Below are 17916 nucleotides of genomic sequence, written 5' to 3'. Positions count from 1 at the left end.
GAAAACTAGACCCCTTAAGGTATTTATCTAGGGGTATAGTAAGTATTTTGACCCCACAGTTTTTTGCTAAATTTAATACATAGCAGGTGAAAAAAAAAATTATTTCACTTTTTTTCATAAAAGTATCAGTTTGAAGACCGATTTCTTTGTAAAGCGACCATTTGAAGAGGCTTTGAGCTGCCAGAACGATAGAAACTCCCCATAAACGACCCCATTTAGAAAACTAGACCCCATAAGGTATTTATTTAGGGGTATTCTAAGTATTTTGATCCCATAGTTTTTTGCTAAATTTAATGCATAACAGGTGAAAAAAAAAATGATTTAACTTTTTTCATAAAAGTATCAGTTTGAAGACCAATTTCTTTGTAAAGCGAACATCAGAATGAAGAAACACACCACAAAATCTATCACCCTGTTTCTCCTGTTTTCAAAAATACCCACATTGTGGCCCTAATGCGCTGCCTGGACACACGGCAGGGCCCAAAAGGAAGGAAGCACCCGGAGACTTTCAGGACTCATATTTTGATTGAAAATGTTTTAGGCCCCACTGTACATTTGAAGAGGCTTTGAGCTGCCAGAACGATAGAAACTCCCCATAAACGACCCCATTTAGAAAACTAGACCCCATAACGTAATTATTTAGGTGTATAGTAAGTATTTTGACCCCACTGTTTTTTGCTAAATTTAATGCATAACAGGTGAAAAAATAATAATTTAACTTTTTTCATAAAAGTATTAGTTTGAAGACCGATTTCTTTGTAAAGCGAACATGAAAATGAAGAAACACACCCCAAAATCTATCACCCTCTTTCTCCTGTTTTCAAAAATACCCACATTGTGGCCCTAATGCGTTGTTTGGACACACGGCAGAGCCCCAAAGGAAGGGAGCACCCGGAGGCTTTCACGACTCATATTTTGCTTGAAAATGTTTTAGGCCCCACTGTACATTTGGAGAGGCTTTGAGCTGCCAGGACGATAGAAACTCCCCATAAACTACCCCATTTCGAAAACTACACCCCTTAAGGTATTTATCTAGGGGTATAGTTAGCATTTTGACCACACAGGGTTTTCGCTAAATATATTGGAATTAGTCTGTAAAAATTAAAATGCGCTTTTTTTCTGAAACAACATAGAAATTTTTAATATTTACAAGGAATAACGAAGAAAATGCACCCCAACATTTGTAAAGCAATGTCTCCCGATTACGACAATACCCCATATGTGGTAATAAACTGCTGTTTGGACCCACAGCAGGGCTCAGAAGGGAAGAAGCGCCATTTGGATTTCTGACTTTGCTGGAATGGTTTTCGGTGCCATATCGCATTTGCAATGCACTGGAAGGACCAAAACAGTGGAAACCCCCCAAAAGTGACCCCATTTTGGAAAAACCTTCAAGGAATTTTTCTAGCGGTATAGTGAGCATTTAGATCCCACGGGTCTTTTGCAGAGTTTATTAGAATTAGGGCGCGAAAATGAATATCAACATTTTTTCCACTAAAATTTTGAATTTTCGCATTTTCACAAGAGATAAAGGAGGAAAAAAAAACAACCATTTTTTATAAAGCAATTTCTCCCGAGTACGGAAATACCCCACATGGGGTCATGTTTTTTCATTAGAAATAAATTAACCCTTTCAGGACTGATCCATTTTTTGCTTTCTTATTTTAGATTTTCACTCCCCGCTTTCCAAGAGCCATAACTTTTTTATTTTTCCATCAATAGAGTGGTGTGAGGGCTTATTTCTTGCGGGAGGAAATGCAGTTTTTATTGGTACAATTTTACAATTTTTAGAGCTAAGTTGACAAAGAAAAAAAAAACAGCGATTTTGGCGGTTTCAATTATTATTTTTTTTTAAGGTGTTCACTGTGCAAATTAAATAATGGTATATTGTAATAGTTCGGACTTTTACGGACGTAGCGATACCAATTTTGTTAATTTTTTTACATTACTTTAGAAGAAAAATGGGAAAAGGTGTTTTTTTTTTTAACTTTAAAAAAATAAAAATTCTCACTACTAATAACTATAATTCTTCTACACATTTTATTAATCCCCTTAGGGGACTTGTACCAGCGATCATTGGATCTCTGGTACAATACACTGCACTAATGTATTACAGTATATTGTTATTCTTACAGGCTTCTGTAACAGAGCGATCGATGTTCCTGTCCGTTAGTCCCGAGTGTCAGCTGTAATACACAGCCGACACCCGCAGTGTATGGAGCGGCCTCCGCACGTGAGACGGCTCCATACATCAACCTCCGCACCATGACGGGCAATTAAGTCATAGTGCGCAAAGGGGTTAGTGCACAGCGGATGGTTCAAAGTGAAAATTGCAATTTTCCACCGATATGCCATTTTAGTGCATAATATGTTGCGCCCAGTTTGTGCCACAGAAGACAAATACCTCATAAAACGTTAAGCGGGCTCTCTCGGGTATGGCGATGCCATATATGTTGGCGCAAACTGCTGCTTGGGCACGCTGCAGGGCTCAGAATGGAGGGACGCCATTTGGCTTTTGGAGCGCGGATTTTGCTTTGTAGTTGTTCTGCTTGGGGTTTTACTGGTGTTTCAGTTTATAATGTGGGGGGCATATGTAATCTGTGCGGGGTACATCAGGGCATAATAAGAGGGTATAATAATGCGGTAAATAAATAATATTTCATAGATGTGTGGCCGGTGTCACACTGATAAATGGCGCCCGATCTTATCAGCTTTTGGAACACTGCACATTTTGCATCGCCATAATCTGAGAGCCAGAACTTTTTTTATTTTTTCACCACCGGAGCCGTGTGAGGGCTTATTTGTTGCGGGACAATCTGTAGTTTTCATTGGTACCATTTTGGGGTACATGTGATTTTTTTTTGATTACTTTTTATTCAATTTTTTTGCAATCCTAACCAAAAAACAGGAATTCTGCCACTGTTTTTTAGGTTTTCTTTTTGCGGCGTTCACCGTACGCTATAAATGACATTTTTACTTTATTCTGCGGGTCGGTACGATTACGGCGATACCAAATGTATATAGGTTTGGTCCTTTTTTTTAGCGTTTGCACAATAAAATCACTTATTTATAAAAAAAATAATTTTCTGTGTCACCATATTCTGAGAGCCATAATTTGTTTATTTTTTAGTCAAAAAAGCTGTGTAAGGGCTTGTTGCTTGCGGGACGGATTGAAGTTTTTATTGGTACTATTTTTGGTCACTTTTTATTCTTTATTTAGGGAGCGGTGGTGACCAAAAAAATTGTGATTCTGTCGTCGTTTTTTATTGATTTTTTTTGGGGTGTTCATCGTGCGGGAAAAATAACATTACAGTTTTATAGTTGGGGTCGTTACGAACGCGATGATACCAAATATGTGTAATTTTTTAACGTGTTCATTTTTTTTCTATAATAAAAGTCTTATTATAGGAAAAAAAAGCATTTTGTGTTTATAGAACTTATAAACTCATTTTTACACTTTTTTTAAAAAACCTTTATTACTTATTTTTACTTTTTTTACTTGTCCCACTAGGGGACATTTAGACTTGCAGCTGCTAGAGTACATTACACTACACACGTAGTGTAATGTACTCTAACTGTCATTGTGACGTGATAGTCACACTGACAGGAAGCATCGGAGGACCGGCAGGAGGCTGTTCCTCCGAGGCTTCCGTACATGGCAACCCGGAGGTCATTATCTGACCTCCGATTGCCGTGACAAGCATCGGTAGCCCCCACGATCACTTCGTGGGGGCTGCCGATGTGCTTCAAACCACTTAAATGCGGCGACGGCAATCCGTCGCCGCACTTAAGGGGTTAACTGCCGAAAGCAGCGGCGATGGTCCGCTGTCCGGCGAGACTGATGTCTCAGCTGTCTAGGACAGCTGTCAGCGCGCGTCTGTCACTCTGTGTTTACACAGAGTGACAGTCTGAAATACTGACGAAAATGAACGTCATGGTGCGGGAACTAGCAGCCGACCATGACGTTCATTTTCGTCATTGGTCGTGAAAGGGTTAATGGGGAAAACCTGCAACAAATAAGCAGCATTTACAAAAATGCAATTGAGATGCTGCCAAATAAAACTCTGCACCGCAGGTCAATTTCTGAGCGCTTCTTCCGCTCACTATTTACGCAACGTGTGGATGAGATTTGTTTTATCTCAGCCACTTTGCTGCTACAGTATTATGCTGCGGATTTTCCGCAACTAATTCCATTGTGGAAAATATGCGCTATTTACGCAATGTGTGAACTAAACCCCCAACCGTAACCCAACATGAGGGGTGGCAGAAGGAATGGAAAGTACAATGTGAGCTAGCAGGCTTGTAGAAACAGTGACTGTGACTGGGCTGCAACGCCACTGTATCTGTAATATGGCAGACAATGATAACGTCCTATTAGTGAATTAGGAAGAAGGAGAGATCTGCATCACACACGGCTGAACTTTGAAGCGAAAGGCTCCACAAAGAGATTGTACATGAGGATCTAAGAGCACTGTGAAGTTTTCATTTTTCATTGGAGGTAGATTTTTTGAAGGCAGCGAAGACCAATATCCTTTCCCTTTACTATCGTAATTGCAGCAGTGCAGGAAGCTGAGATCTGGGATGTTGTTGTTTGCACGCTATAGAGTTGATTTACCTCAAAACTGACATGGAGGGAATAATGTTGTCTTCTGTAGCTTTAAATTGAAGTTGGCCTGGTGATCAGCTGATTGCTGCGGGTCAGGCTTCTGAAACCTCCTGCGATCACCTATTATGATTGAGGGAAGCTAAAGCTGGCCATGTATTTCCCCTGCAGCGGTCGAACCCCCACCAATCAATGTTTGGCCGTCAATGCTTTAGTCCCAGAAAACCCCTTTTAGGCCCCATGCACACGACCGTAAAATCGCCCGTAATTACGGACCCATTCATTTCTATGGCCGACAGACATCTTCCCATATATTTACGGGAAAGTGTGCATGCCATTGAAACTTTTCGTAAAAAATAGGACATGTCCTATTTTTTATTTTACGGACCGTGCTTACATACTTTATAATGCGAGCACAGCCCGTAAATGCGGACGGCTGTCTGCGGTCGGCCATGCTGATAATTACGGGCACGATCGTGTGTATGGGGCCTAACCATAGGCTACTTCTCTGACTACTTCAATGACAAAATGATACTAGCTTTGCAGCTACTGATATTCACCCCTTTAGGCATCCATAACAAACAATAGTTTGTTGTCTCCAGCAGTTTTATGTTTTGCATGTTACCAAGCAGGAAACCTATTTTATGAGCAACAATTGCACATGACGCACAAGTAATAACACTCAGAGATGAAACATCAGAGATGACAGGAATCCCCTGAGCATCTGCCTCCTCTGCAAAGTTCCATTTAGAGTACAGCAGCGGAGTCCCTCCAGACTATACACAGCACTGACATGTCACTTTTCAGAGCACATTCTGAAAAAAGTTGGTCCTGTAACCCCTGAAAGTCCTGGCTTGTACAGTATGTCAGACGCATTATCCATGGCAACTCTGACCTTCCAGTTGTTTCCTGGCTCCTAAAGTAAAAAACAAAACATCAGAGTCACCCTCTTTAGTTTGTTAAAATCCTACTCAGCCATTTCTTAGATATATCTGTTTCTGGGAAAGCTGGGTAACAACTAACACGGGCGCTATTAGGGTATGTTTACACAGCGTTTATTGACAAGCAGAAAAAATCTGCCTCAAAATTCAATGCAGATTTGCGTATGGCAGATTTACATATCCAAGCGCTTTTTGACGGTTTTTTTTTTACACTTTATTTTAGGCATTTTTTAGGCCTTTTTTACGTGTTATTCTTACTGTTTGTTTTTTTTTTGGGGGGGGGGGGGGGTTTCTAACGCCCACTGATTTCAATGGAGGTTTAGAGGCAGAACCTGCTCCAAGATAGGGCATGACGCTTTTATTTCATTTTGTGCAAAGGTAAAAAATTGCCCGGCTCAAAATTAGCGCCAAAAAAACGCAGTGAACTGGAGCTTAAGGCTTTCTCAGACTTCCAAATGACAATTCTGCCTAGGGCATCATGGCAGACGGAGTCCCCACAACATTATACTATGTAGCCATAGGTCCATTGTATGGCGCCTCTGTATGGCACCGTATTATGGAGCTATTCTCTAGAAGCAAAGGCTGATTGCATCGGGGTATCACCAACGCGATGTTCAAGTTTGGTAACTTCTTGACAAATTAACCTATTAACCAGAAAATGTCACTGTGATAAATGCCAAGTGGTATGTGTATTCAAGTTAACATACAATAAGTAGGTTAGCAAGAAGCAGTGGACAGATGAAAATGAGTATGACTGCAGGATCAGACTACACAGGATTTGTTTGTGGTCTGTAACCATGGAGACATCGGACTTCATTGGCGCTGTAGACACAATAGGGTAGGATAATTTTAGTCAACATTATTAGGAAAAGTTGTTTCAAATTTGTTTCATATTTAATTTCAGATGCATTGGAGTAATAAAAAAAATGCAAAGATATACTGTACATACCCTTTAAGGCTATCACATATTAGTTGTAACAGTTCCATTCAGACCTCTTCTCTCATTCTAAACATTCTCAGCAACATTACTAGTTATCAGCACTTTGTCGATATACTTCATTAGCTCTAATGACTCTATTTTTGTGTACATCCACATCTTAGTCAATAAAAGCTTGGAACGCTGCCTTTCCTACGAGGTACCATGTGTATACACTTGAAAATGGCTCTTATTCAAGTGTCGGAATTTGGGTCAAGACCACCCTTTCCAGATGCCCTGTAGGAGCATATGGACATCATAGTGAGGGGTACGTGCTTTGCACCCAATCTATTAGCCAGAGCTGAGAGTCGCTACTCTGGAGTACTCCATGTGGCCATGTATTACATGGTCCCACATAAATTTGAATGGGCGCCATCTAATACTTTGTAATACTAATATAATTAGTATATAACATAATGTTTTACATAATACTACATTTGTGTCATTGCCCGCATACTTCTGCTTTATTGAGAAAGGTTAACATTTGCAGCTACGCTTTAAAACTCTCCATGACCCTGTTCATTGTTTTAGACAGGCTGCTAAATATTTAATAAGAACTTTTTACATAATTAACTTGAAAAATTTCCCTAAGGTTCATTACGAATTTTCCAGTGGTGATTAAAGGGGTATTCCCAAGTTTAACATTTATCACTTATCCACAGTGTACAATGTGTGCAGCTGCACAAAGACCCTAAAATCAAGAGGGGCACCATATTCCAAACCAGTACTTCCTACTTTTTAGTGTAATGCATGTAAGGTACTGCACTAATTATTCGTATAGCCTAAAGCTTTTTTCAGATGAACGTATAAATTGGCTGTGTGATGGACGTTTTTTCAACGGGCGCCACACGGCGGCATGTAATTCTATGGGGCTATTCACACTGCCGTTGTTTTAACGGACCGTGAAGAAATAGGGCATTTCCTATTTTTGTCAGTTTTCACAGATCCTATAATACACTCAAATCTATGAGTGATCCGTGAAAACAAGTCCCGCACGGGTGCAAATCGGCCGTGAAAAACTGCTGTTTTTCACGGCCGATTTGACACACGCTCGTTTGAATAAAGCTTAATGATTATTTGATGTCCAGAACGGTGAAGGTTTTACTACGAGGATAGTGATCATATAGCTTATGGAGAACAAGAGGCCTACATACTGTATTTGCACAGAGACTCTCTGCAGTCTTTGTTAACCTATGAGGAAAGTATATACATTTTATTTATTATTGAGCTGAATATTATTCATGAAGTAATTGGTATGGTTTCACACATCAAGTGTATATTTGCATTCATGGAGATGTAGAGGGGTCCATATTGACTACTAATAACAACCCAATGTCTTTACTACAATGATTCAGACTGCTCGATTGAGTGTGGGTGATATCACCAGGACAATGTACCTCAAACCAGACTCTGTAAAGCATTCACTTCAGGTGCTGCTGCCGTTCAGAATGCAGGAGAAGAAACGATGGGGAGCAGAATGGAAGACCTAGCCCGCACAACCCACTCATAGGAGCAGCAACAGCATTGCCAGCCTTAGGTAAATCTCGTGAGATGAGCCCCACTCTAATTGGACAGCGTCACATCGATTCAGAAGACAACAGCTACTGAGGAGAAATGAGGTCTCCTCCTCTCTGTACCTTTACCCACAATTAGCATATTTGATACTAAAACAGAGCTGAAGCTGTAGCGGGACAATGGAGGGGCAAAAAAAATAAAATTGACAGTGCTGGAATCGGGATGTTGCCGGGAATAAGGGTTTAAAAAACAAACAAACCCATGGCAGCTCCTCTTTAAGCACATTCTAGGTACCTACTAAAGGAGGAGAATTGGAAGAGAAGTAAGAGAAGCAGGTGCCACACCTGATTCATCTAACCATTGAGCCCATAATGCTTCTGTCGTGTATTCCTCTTAATTTGACCTGCCTTTTCCAACCCAATTTTCCCAATTAACTTTATTAATAAATTGTTGTACTACAGGAGGGTCAGTCGCAATCCAACATTGAGCTATTACCTTTCATGCAATATAAAAGTTTGAGAGCATCATTGACACGAAGAGTGCGGTATGGAAAGGCCATATACTGAACTAGCAGTTAGTTGAACACGTCTCTCTAATACATTCTTAATCAAGACAATTCCAGATCATGTGGATTAGATCTGCCTGTTCATTTCGACACCTAGGACAAGGAGAATCCCCATTGAGACCAATACGATATAAAAATAGAGGAGTGCGATAAACTTGGTGTAATACAGAAAAGTGGGACAACCTATATGCCGCATGACAAGACTGATTCGAAACCGTCTGCAGAATTTTAGCCCAAATCCCATCACTAATGGCACCTCAAGCTCTATCCCATTTTTCTTCAACAGTACAAGAAATGCATTCAGAATCCATGATAGTAAATGTTTATATAACATGGATAAAAGATTCGAAGACATGGTCATTGCTTTCTCAATCATAACCAGTGGCGGATTAAGTAGATCATAGGCCCAGGGCTGTTACCCAAACTTGGGCCCTCCCTTCTCCACCGCTGCACTGACACACCGTAACTATTGTTAACACTACCTTTTTGTGCAAGCATTAGCAAATGGTTGTTATTTGCTTCTCTCTATCTCTACCCTGTTCTCACACAGGTCATTATGCATGGCTGCTGGTTCAGGATGCATAAAAGGTCTTCTTCATCAATATCGATTTCAGCTGTATGTTGTTGTTTTTGTGTTTCTTTGCACTCATTGTAATTACATATACTGGCCTGTGGGCCGATGTCAGTGCTGCATATGTCTGCACCATTATATTTGTGTTTTGGAAAACGGAAAAATAAAAGAATTTGAACAAAAAACAAATGGTTGTTATGAATCCCCTTGTCAAAGGTCTGTGTCCCTACATACTGACAGTCTCCAACCATCGCTGACAGTATCACACTGTGCAGGGACACATCCTCCTGACAAGGGGAATGGTAACATGCATTTGTTTATCAGTCCTGGACTGCACAAAGACTTTTGTGAAATACAAGGTTTTCCTATAATAAACATGTCTGGGGAAGTGACAGATTCTCTATAAACCTAGTGACTCACAGGTGACGACTTCTCAGATTCTAGTAGTTTTTTCCCTCTTTTCTTCTCCATCCGGTCCAGACTTCATGACAACTTCTCCCGGCCATGACCCATTTCTGCAGAATTTGCCACTCAGATGTCTTCGGCTCCTCACTTTTCCAACATTTGCACACCTATAAACGAAGATAACATTTTCATGGTACCACACACTGTGCCCCTAAATACAATTGCACCATACACTGCACCCCTGAATAAAATAGTACCAAACACTGTGCCCCTGAATATAATTGTGTGAAACACTGTAAAGTAAAGCACCACACAGACAATGACCCCTGGCATCACCCCCCCTAGAGATAGCGCCACACAGCCCCCTGTTAGATAGTGCCACACACACCCCCTTGTAGATAGCACCAACCCCCTTGTAGAAAGCGCCAAACAGCCCCCCCTGTAGATAGCACCAATCCCCTTGCAGAAAGCGTCACACAGACCCCCTGTAGAAATCGCCTCACAGCCCCCATGTAGATGCGCCACCCCCTGTAGTTAGTGCGACACTTATCTGTCCCTGTTCCAGCGCCGTCCTCTTCTCCGATGATGCAGGCCTGGTCTCTTCTGACCAGGCCGCATCCAGCGGTACGACGGAAGCGGCGCATTGATGTAATCGCGCTAACGTCATCCCGCCGCATGCATAAAAAAAAGCACTGAATGCCGGGCAAGGAAACGGACAAATCCCTTGCCTTGCCAGTGATGTCAATTGTATCTGCGTCCTTTGGACGCGGATATAATTAATTCCAGGGGCCTTCCGTTTTGTCATGGTTTTTGCAGTGATTCGCAAAGATGTGACAAAACTAAGAAGTGGTATTTGGGCGGCCATGGGCCCCCGGGAGCCTCGGGCTCTGCACGTCCGCCCATAACAGATCTTTGGGGTTCCGCCACTGATCATAACAACCGCAGTGTTCTGGTAGTGGATTTCACCTTTAGTACGTTATTTTAAAAGACTATTCATTTACCAAACCAAAGACTCAGATGTAGTTTTAGGAACAGAGAGACCTGGTGGGTAACAGTGATTGTATTTACAGACTAGCAAAACAAACATGGTCTGGAAGATTAGATGCATTTGTTGTAATCCCTGTAAGAACCCTTTAGTTTTATGTCATAGGTATGTGTGAAATCTCAACTTTCCAGAAGAGCTGTTTATCGAGAAATGCCTGTGACATATTTGTAGTCCATGTAATAGGTCATTTTGTGAGTTCATGGCAAGTTTAAGCTAAGTCCCATTTCTTGCTAAAGCTATTTATATCAATAGTGGCAGTGCCAAGACAGATAGCACACGTATATTCCCAGAGTATAAGTAACTTTCTTGGCTTTCAGCGTCAAAAATCTGTTTCAGCCATCTGTCAGATTTTTTCTTATCTTTAAAACGATAAGCTTTAAAGAGGTGTGTTTGTGTGTATGTATATATATAATTTTTTTTCTAAAGTTGGTATCTTAGAAGAGGAATCCTTTTTTGTATTACAGAGTAATTGGCCACATAGAGTTCAATATTACATCTCAATCGGTCACTTATAGCCAGGTATGAAGCATGTGAATAGTTATATTGACATCGTAAAAATAAATGTAAAAAGATTCTGGAAAATATCCTTGCTATTTGGCAGTACTTTGCTTTCTGAATGATGTAAAGCTGAACACAGTGAAGGTTTATAAACTAGGATGGGATTCTGTGGTAGGGGTTTTGCGGACTGATTCTTGGTAATGGGGGGCAGTTTGCACTTTCCTTGCACTGTGCATTCACCAGCGCCATTCAGTGGCATGCGCAGTGCAAACAGGGCTGCAGTATCATTAGAGAGTAGCTGGACAGAGAATTCTGTTTTCTCCCTGGCTGAGTTGAGTTTACTGTTTCATTGGTCTCAAAAAATCTTCAATACCTTTCCAAATACTTTATCTCGGCCAGAAGGATAATAATTACTTAACTTAACAATGAATGTTATTCTTAATAAAAAAAATTCCACTATAAGGCCATGTTCACACGTGGTGGATACATTGTGTAAAAGTACACAGCGTATCTATCGCAGGGAATTCCGGCCGAAAAAATGCACCAAATTGTGGTTGAAAAAAACTCCCTAATACTTACCCCGTTCTCCATTGTCATAATGATGCCCGTTTATCGGTTGATTGTATAATTTATGCAGAAAATATTATCGTTGTCGGCAGCACATCTCCTTGTGTAAACAGGGAGATGTGATTCCGACATGATAGAAATGTATGGGGACGAGCATTCGTAGTAAACATTGCTCATCCGCATACATAGCTCCTTGTGAAAGGAGTAAACAAGCGCCGATCAACGAGCTGTCTCATTGATCGGTTATCGTTTACATGGTCCACGTCGGGCTGTATAATAGGACCCTTATACTGAAATCTAAGCACGGATTGTGATCACCTTGCGATCACGTGGGCTGATGCAAATAATTGTACAGTAAGTGCAGAAAATAATACAAAAGAGGCAAAGCTATTCAGATACATGTGGACAGGGTTTATTATAATATAGAGTCATTTTTCTTGCCAGACTTTTACTTTACTAACTCATATGATATGATATCTGCCATTGTGATTACATTTTTGGCTTCTGAAAATTTATATTGGTGCCATTTCTCCCAATAATTGCTCAATAATAGTTCTAGCTCCATCTTCTATTGAAAAGAGCAAAATGTTTATTTCTAATGTATGTTAAATAATTTATGCAAAATTACTCTATTAAGATAGATATCAACTGGTCTTATTCTAGGTTTTATTTTTAGCTGCTATTGTAAATGAAATAACAGCAAACATTAAAAAAAAACACATAAAGTCACAGGCAGGACAATTCATCCATTGATTCTACTTCTCTTAACCCCTTCCCGCACCTTGGCGTAACTGTACATCCAGGTGAGCAGTAACTTCGCGCACCTGGGCGTACAGTTACGCCCGCGCTTTAACAGTTAACCGCCGCGCGGCGCTACACCGCAGCGGCGGTTAACTGTGCAGGGTGTCAGCCCTGCTCTCCCTGTTGCCGATCAGCGGCCTGTCGCCGCTGAAATCGCCAATTAACCCCTTCGATGCGGTGGTCGATTGCGATCACCACATCGAAGAGGTTTACAGCTGATCGGCAGCCCCCCACATGTATTTGCGGGGGCTGTCGATCCTTATCATGGCAACCAGAGGCCAGACAATGACCTCCGGGTTGCCATGTACGGAAGCCTCGGAGGATCAGCCTCCAGCCGGTCCTCCGATGCTTCCTGTCAGTGTGACTGTCACGTCACAATGACAGTTGGAATGCATTACACTACGTGTGTAGTGTAATGTATTCCAGCAGCGATCAGAGCTGCAAGTCTAAGTGTCCCCTAGTGGGACAAGTGAAAAAAGTAAAAAAAAGATAATAAAAATGTTTTTAAAAAGTGTAAAAATAAAAGTTATAAGTGACATAAACAAAGAATGCTTTTTTTCCTATAATAAGTCTTTTATTATAGGAAAAAAATTAACATGTTAAAAAAAGTACACATATTTGGTATCGCCGCGTTCGTAACGACCCCAACTATAAAACTGTAATATTATTTTTCCCGCACGGTGAACAACGAAAAACAGTGCCCGAATCACAATTTTTTGGTTACCACCCCTCCCAAAATATACAATAAAAAGTGATCAAAAAGTCGCATGTACGCCAAAATGGTACCAATACAAACTACATCCCGTCCCGCAAAAAACAAGCCCTTACACCGCTTTTTTGACTGAAAAATAAAAACGTTATGGCTCTCAGAATATGGTGACACAAAAAATAATTTATTTTATAAATAAGTGATTTTATTGCACAAACGCTGCAAAACATAACAAAATTATATACATCTTGTATCGCTGTAATCGTATCGACCCGCAGAATAAAGTATAATGGTAATTTATAGCCCAGGGTGAAGGCCATAAAAAAACGAATAAAAAACATTGTCAGAATTGATGGTTTTTGGTCACCTGGCTTGCCAAAAAATGGAATAAAACGTGATCAAAAAAATTTCTGGTACCTAAAATGGTACCAATGAAAACGACAGATTGTCCCGCAACGAATAAACCCTCACACAGCTCCGGTGGAGAAAAAATAAAAAAATTCTGGCTCCCAGAATGTGCAGTGTCCAAAAGCGGATAAGATCGGGCGCCATTTATCAGTGCGACACCGGCCACATATCTGCGGATTATTATTTATTTACTGCATTATTATACCCTCTTATTATGCCCTTATGTACCCCGCACAGATAACAAGTACCCTGATGTACCCCGCACAGATAACATGTACCCTGATGTACCCCGCACAGATAACATATGCCCCCACATTATAAACTGAGACACCAGTAAAACCCCAAACAGAACAACTACCAAGCTACATCTGCGCCCCAAAAGCCAAATGACGCTCCCTCCCTTCTGAGCCCTGCAGCGTGCCCAAACACCAGTTTACGTCCACAGATATGGCATCGCCATACCCGGGAGAACCCGGTTAATATTTTATGAGGTATTTGTCTTCAGTGGCACAAACTGGGCATAACATATAGTGCACTAAAATGGCATATGAGTGGAAAATTGTAATTTTCACTCCGCACCATGCGCTGCGCATTAACCCCTTTGCGCACTACAACATAGCATGTCTTAGTGTGGGGGGTGATGTATGGAGCGTCTCACGTGAAAAATAAAGAATTTAAAACGGCAAAATCGCTGTTTTTTTGGTCACCTTCGCTCTACCTAAAAATGTAATAAAAAGTGCTCAAAAAGTTGTATGTACCAAAAAATGGTACCAATAAAAACGACCACTCGTCCCTCAATAAATAAGCCCTCATACCGCTCTATTGACTGAAAAATAAAAAAGTTGTGGCTCTTGGAACGCGGGGAGGAAAAAACTAAAAAGGAAAAGAAAAAAAATGGATCAGTCCAGAAAGGGTTAATTACTTTCCAATGAAAAACCATTTATGACCACACTTGGGGTATTGCCGTACTCGGGAGAAATTGCTTAACAAATGTTGGGCAGCTTTTACCCCCTTTATCCTTTGTGAAATTGAAAAAAATGCAACATTTTAGTGGAAGAAATGTTGATATTCATTTTCATGGCCTAATTCTAATAAATCCTGCAATAGACTTGTGGGGTCTAAATGCCCACTATATCCCTAGATAGATTCTTTAAGTGGTGTAATTTCCACTTTTGGGGGGTTTCCACTGTTTTGGCCTCTCAGGGGCTTTGCAAATGCGACATGGCACCCAGAAACCATTTCAGCAAAATTTGAGCTCCAAAAGCCAAATAGCGCTCCTTCCCTTCTAAGCCTTGCTGTGGGTCCAAACAGCAGTTTATTACCACATATGGCATATTTCCGTAATCGGGAGAAATTGTTTTACAAATGTTGGGGTGCTTTTTATCCTTTATTCCTTGTAAAAATTAAAAATGGCTACCTTTTTTCAGAAAAAAAGTTGATTTTTACCTTTACAGAATAATTCCAATGAATTCAGCAAAACAACCGTGGTGTCAAAATGCTAACTTTACCCCTAGAAAAATTCCTTTATGAGTGTAGTTTCCAAAATGGGGTCACTTTCCATGGGTTTCCACTATTTTGTTCCCTCCAGGGCAATTCAAATGCGGTACTGAAAACTGTTCCAGCAAAATCAGAATTTCAAAATCCAAATGGTGCTCCTTCCCTTCTGAGTCTTGCTGTGGGTCCAAACAGCAGTTTATTACCACATATGGGGTATTGCTATAATCAGGAGAAATTGCTTTACATATGTTGGGGTGTTTTTTCTCTTTTATTCCTTGAAAAAATTAAAAATGTCTACGTTTTTTCAGAAAAAAAGTAGATTTTCATCTTCACAAACTAATTCAAATAAATTTAGCAAAAAAACTGTGGGTTCAAAATGCTAATTATACCCCTAGATAAATTCCCTGAGGGGTGTAGTTTCCAAAATGAGGTCACTTTTGGGCGTCTTTATTGTTTTGGCCCCACAAGACCTCTTCAAACCTGACATGGTACCTAAAATATATGCTAAAAAAAGGAGGCCCCAAAATCCACTAGGTGCTCCTTTGCTTCTGAGGCCGGTGTTTCAGTCCATGACCGCACTAGGGCCACATGTGGGGTATTTCTAAAAACTGCAGAATCTGGGCAATAAATAATAAGTTACATTTCTCGGGTAAAACCTTCTGTGGTATAGAAAAAAATGTATTACAAATGAATTTTGTAAAAAAAAAATGAAATTTGTAACTTTCACCTCTACTTTGCTTTAATTCCTGTGAAACGCCTAAAGGGTTAATACACTTTCTGAATGCTGTTTTGAATACTTTGAGGGGTGCAGTTTTCAAAATGGGGTGACTTTTTGGGGGTTTCTAATATATAAGGCCCTCAAAGCCACTTCAGAACTGAATTGGTCCTTGTAAAAATCGCCTTTTGAAATTTTCTTGAAAATATGAGAAATCGCTGCTAAAGTTCTAAGCCTTGTAACTTCCTAGAAAAATAAAAGAATGTTCAAAAAATGATGCCAACATAAAGTAGACATATGGGAGATGTTAACTAGTAGCTATTTTGTGTGGTATTACTATCTGTTTTACAAGCAGATACATTTAAATTGAGAAAAATGCTAATTTTTGCAAATTTTCTCCAAATCTTGGTGTTTTTCACAAATAAATATTGAATTTATCAACCAAATTTTTTCGCTAACATAAAGTACAATATGTCACGAGAAAACAATCTCAGAATCGCTTGGATAGGTAAAAGCATTCCGGAGTTATTACCACATAAAGTGACACATGTCAGATTTGAAAAATCGGCTTCGTCCTGAAGGCCAAAACAGGCTCAGTCCTGAAGGGGTTAAGGTGGTATTACAAATCCCGACGTGGGCCGTGTAAACGAGTGACGATCAACGAGATCGGCACTCGTTTGCTCCTTTCACAGGGAGGTATGTATGGGGATGAGCGCTCGTTACCCCTATTGCTCGTCCCCATATTTCTATCATGTCGGCAACAACACGTCTCCCTGGCAACACAGGGAGATGTGCTGCCGACAACGCTAATAGCTTCGTCATTTAAAACTATACAATCAGCCAATGAACGAGCGTTTGCACATTCATCGGCTGGTCGTTGCCCTGTTTTCACAGGGCAATGATCGGTAACGATAATTGGCCCGTGTAAAAGGGCCCTTACTTGCAAAAGGGCTACAATAGACTACAATGGGCACTGCAGCTGATCTGAAGTCACTCATCGAAGGTTTGCCCTAATGGACAGAAGGGCCTCTAAACTCTTTTCATGACCCTTGGGCCAATTTCCTATCCCCTCTGGAGGACTCCTGCACACATTCTTTCCACCCAGTAATAAATGGTATAGGAGCTACCAGAACAGGGCCCCTCTCTCCAAGGGCCCCAAGCAGTAGCATGGTCTGACTGTATAGTAGGTACGCAACTGGGAGCAATAATTGGAGCAACTAACGTAATATAATATAATTATAATATAATTCGTTGAGATCATTAAAAATCTATCAGACCTACCTTATTCACTAGCTGTTCTGGTTAACAATGTAGTATTTAAACGCCATGTAATTAAATGAATCTAAAATGTAAAAAAAATAATCAACTTTACAAATACTTTTGATTAAAAATATCCTATTGTTTTGCGTCTACAGCTTCAATGCAGAATTATGGGTCTCCATAGTTACAGACTTACAGGCTACACTGTTTAATCTGCATTCATGTGTAACAGGGAAGGGGTAGTAGAGTATGATATGACTATACACACAGGGTTTATTTGTAGACTGTAGCCATGGCGACACATAGGTCTGCATAGGAACTGTAAACAAAACAATAGGAGATTTTTAATTAAAACCATTTGCCAAGTTGCATATTTTTTTTATTTTAGATGCATAGGAGCAATAATGAAAAAAAAAATAATAATTATTAATAACATTTATAGCAATGCTATACAATTATGCTATGCTATTGGAATTATTTTTACTACGATTATAACAATTTTGACATGTGAATTATCTTTACATTTATGTGGATTAAAAATAAACATTTTGCCATTGGTACGTTTGTCTCATCAGGTCTATGCTATGGGCAATACGAGAAGCTGAGAACAGACATGATATCAGATTTTCCCTTGATTCCTGTGACACCCATGGCCGTGGACCGTCAGGATTACTCACCGTAGTAACGATCGGTCGTCCGTATGCATTGCTCCTTGTGAAAGAAGCAAACGAGCGTCGAGCAACGAGCTGTCTCGTTGATTGGTGCTCGTTGACACGGGCCACGTTGGAGGACCCTTGAGGCCCTTTTACACTGGCTAATTATCGGGCAAGCGAGCATTCA

The 17916-nt window shown here is 40.4% G+C and overlaps 1 long non-coding RNA gene across 1 annotated transcript; it reads right to left on the bottom strand.

Annotated features, from left to right (window-relative positions):
* Positions 1-5232: 5232 nt before the first annotated feature.
* Positions 5233-17336, bottom strand: LOC142760703 (uncharacterized). The gene is made up of 3 exons (XR_012883367.1): positions 17273-17336; positions 17098-17158; positions 5233-5519 (listed from the first exon to the last, which is right to left on the bottom strand). It is a non-coding gene; the product is annotated as an uncharacterized LOC142760703 (long non-coding RNA).
* Between the last annotated feature and the right edge of the window lie 580 nt (positions 17337-17916).

Source organism: Rhinoderma darwinii, chromosome 4 (genome assembly GCF_050947455.1).
Source record: "Rhinoderma darwinii isolate aRhiDar2 chromosome 4, aRhiDar2.hap1, whole genome shotgun sequence".
Classification (NCBI taxonomy): Eukaryota; Metazoa; Chordata; class Amphibia; order Anura; family Rhinodermatidae; genus Rhinoderma; species Rhinoderma darwinii.
Note: the sequence above shows the minus strand (reverse complement) of the source record. Positions and strands in the feature narration are given on the sequence as shown.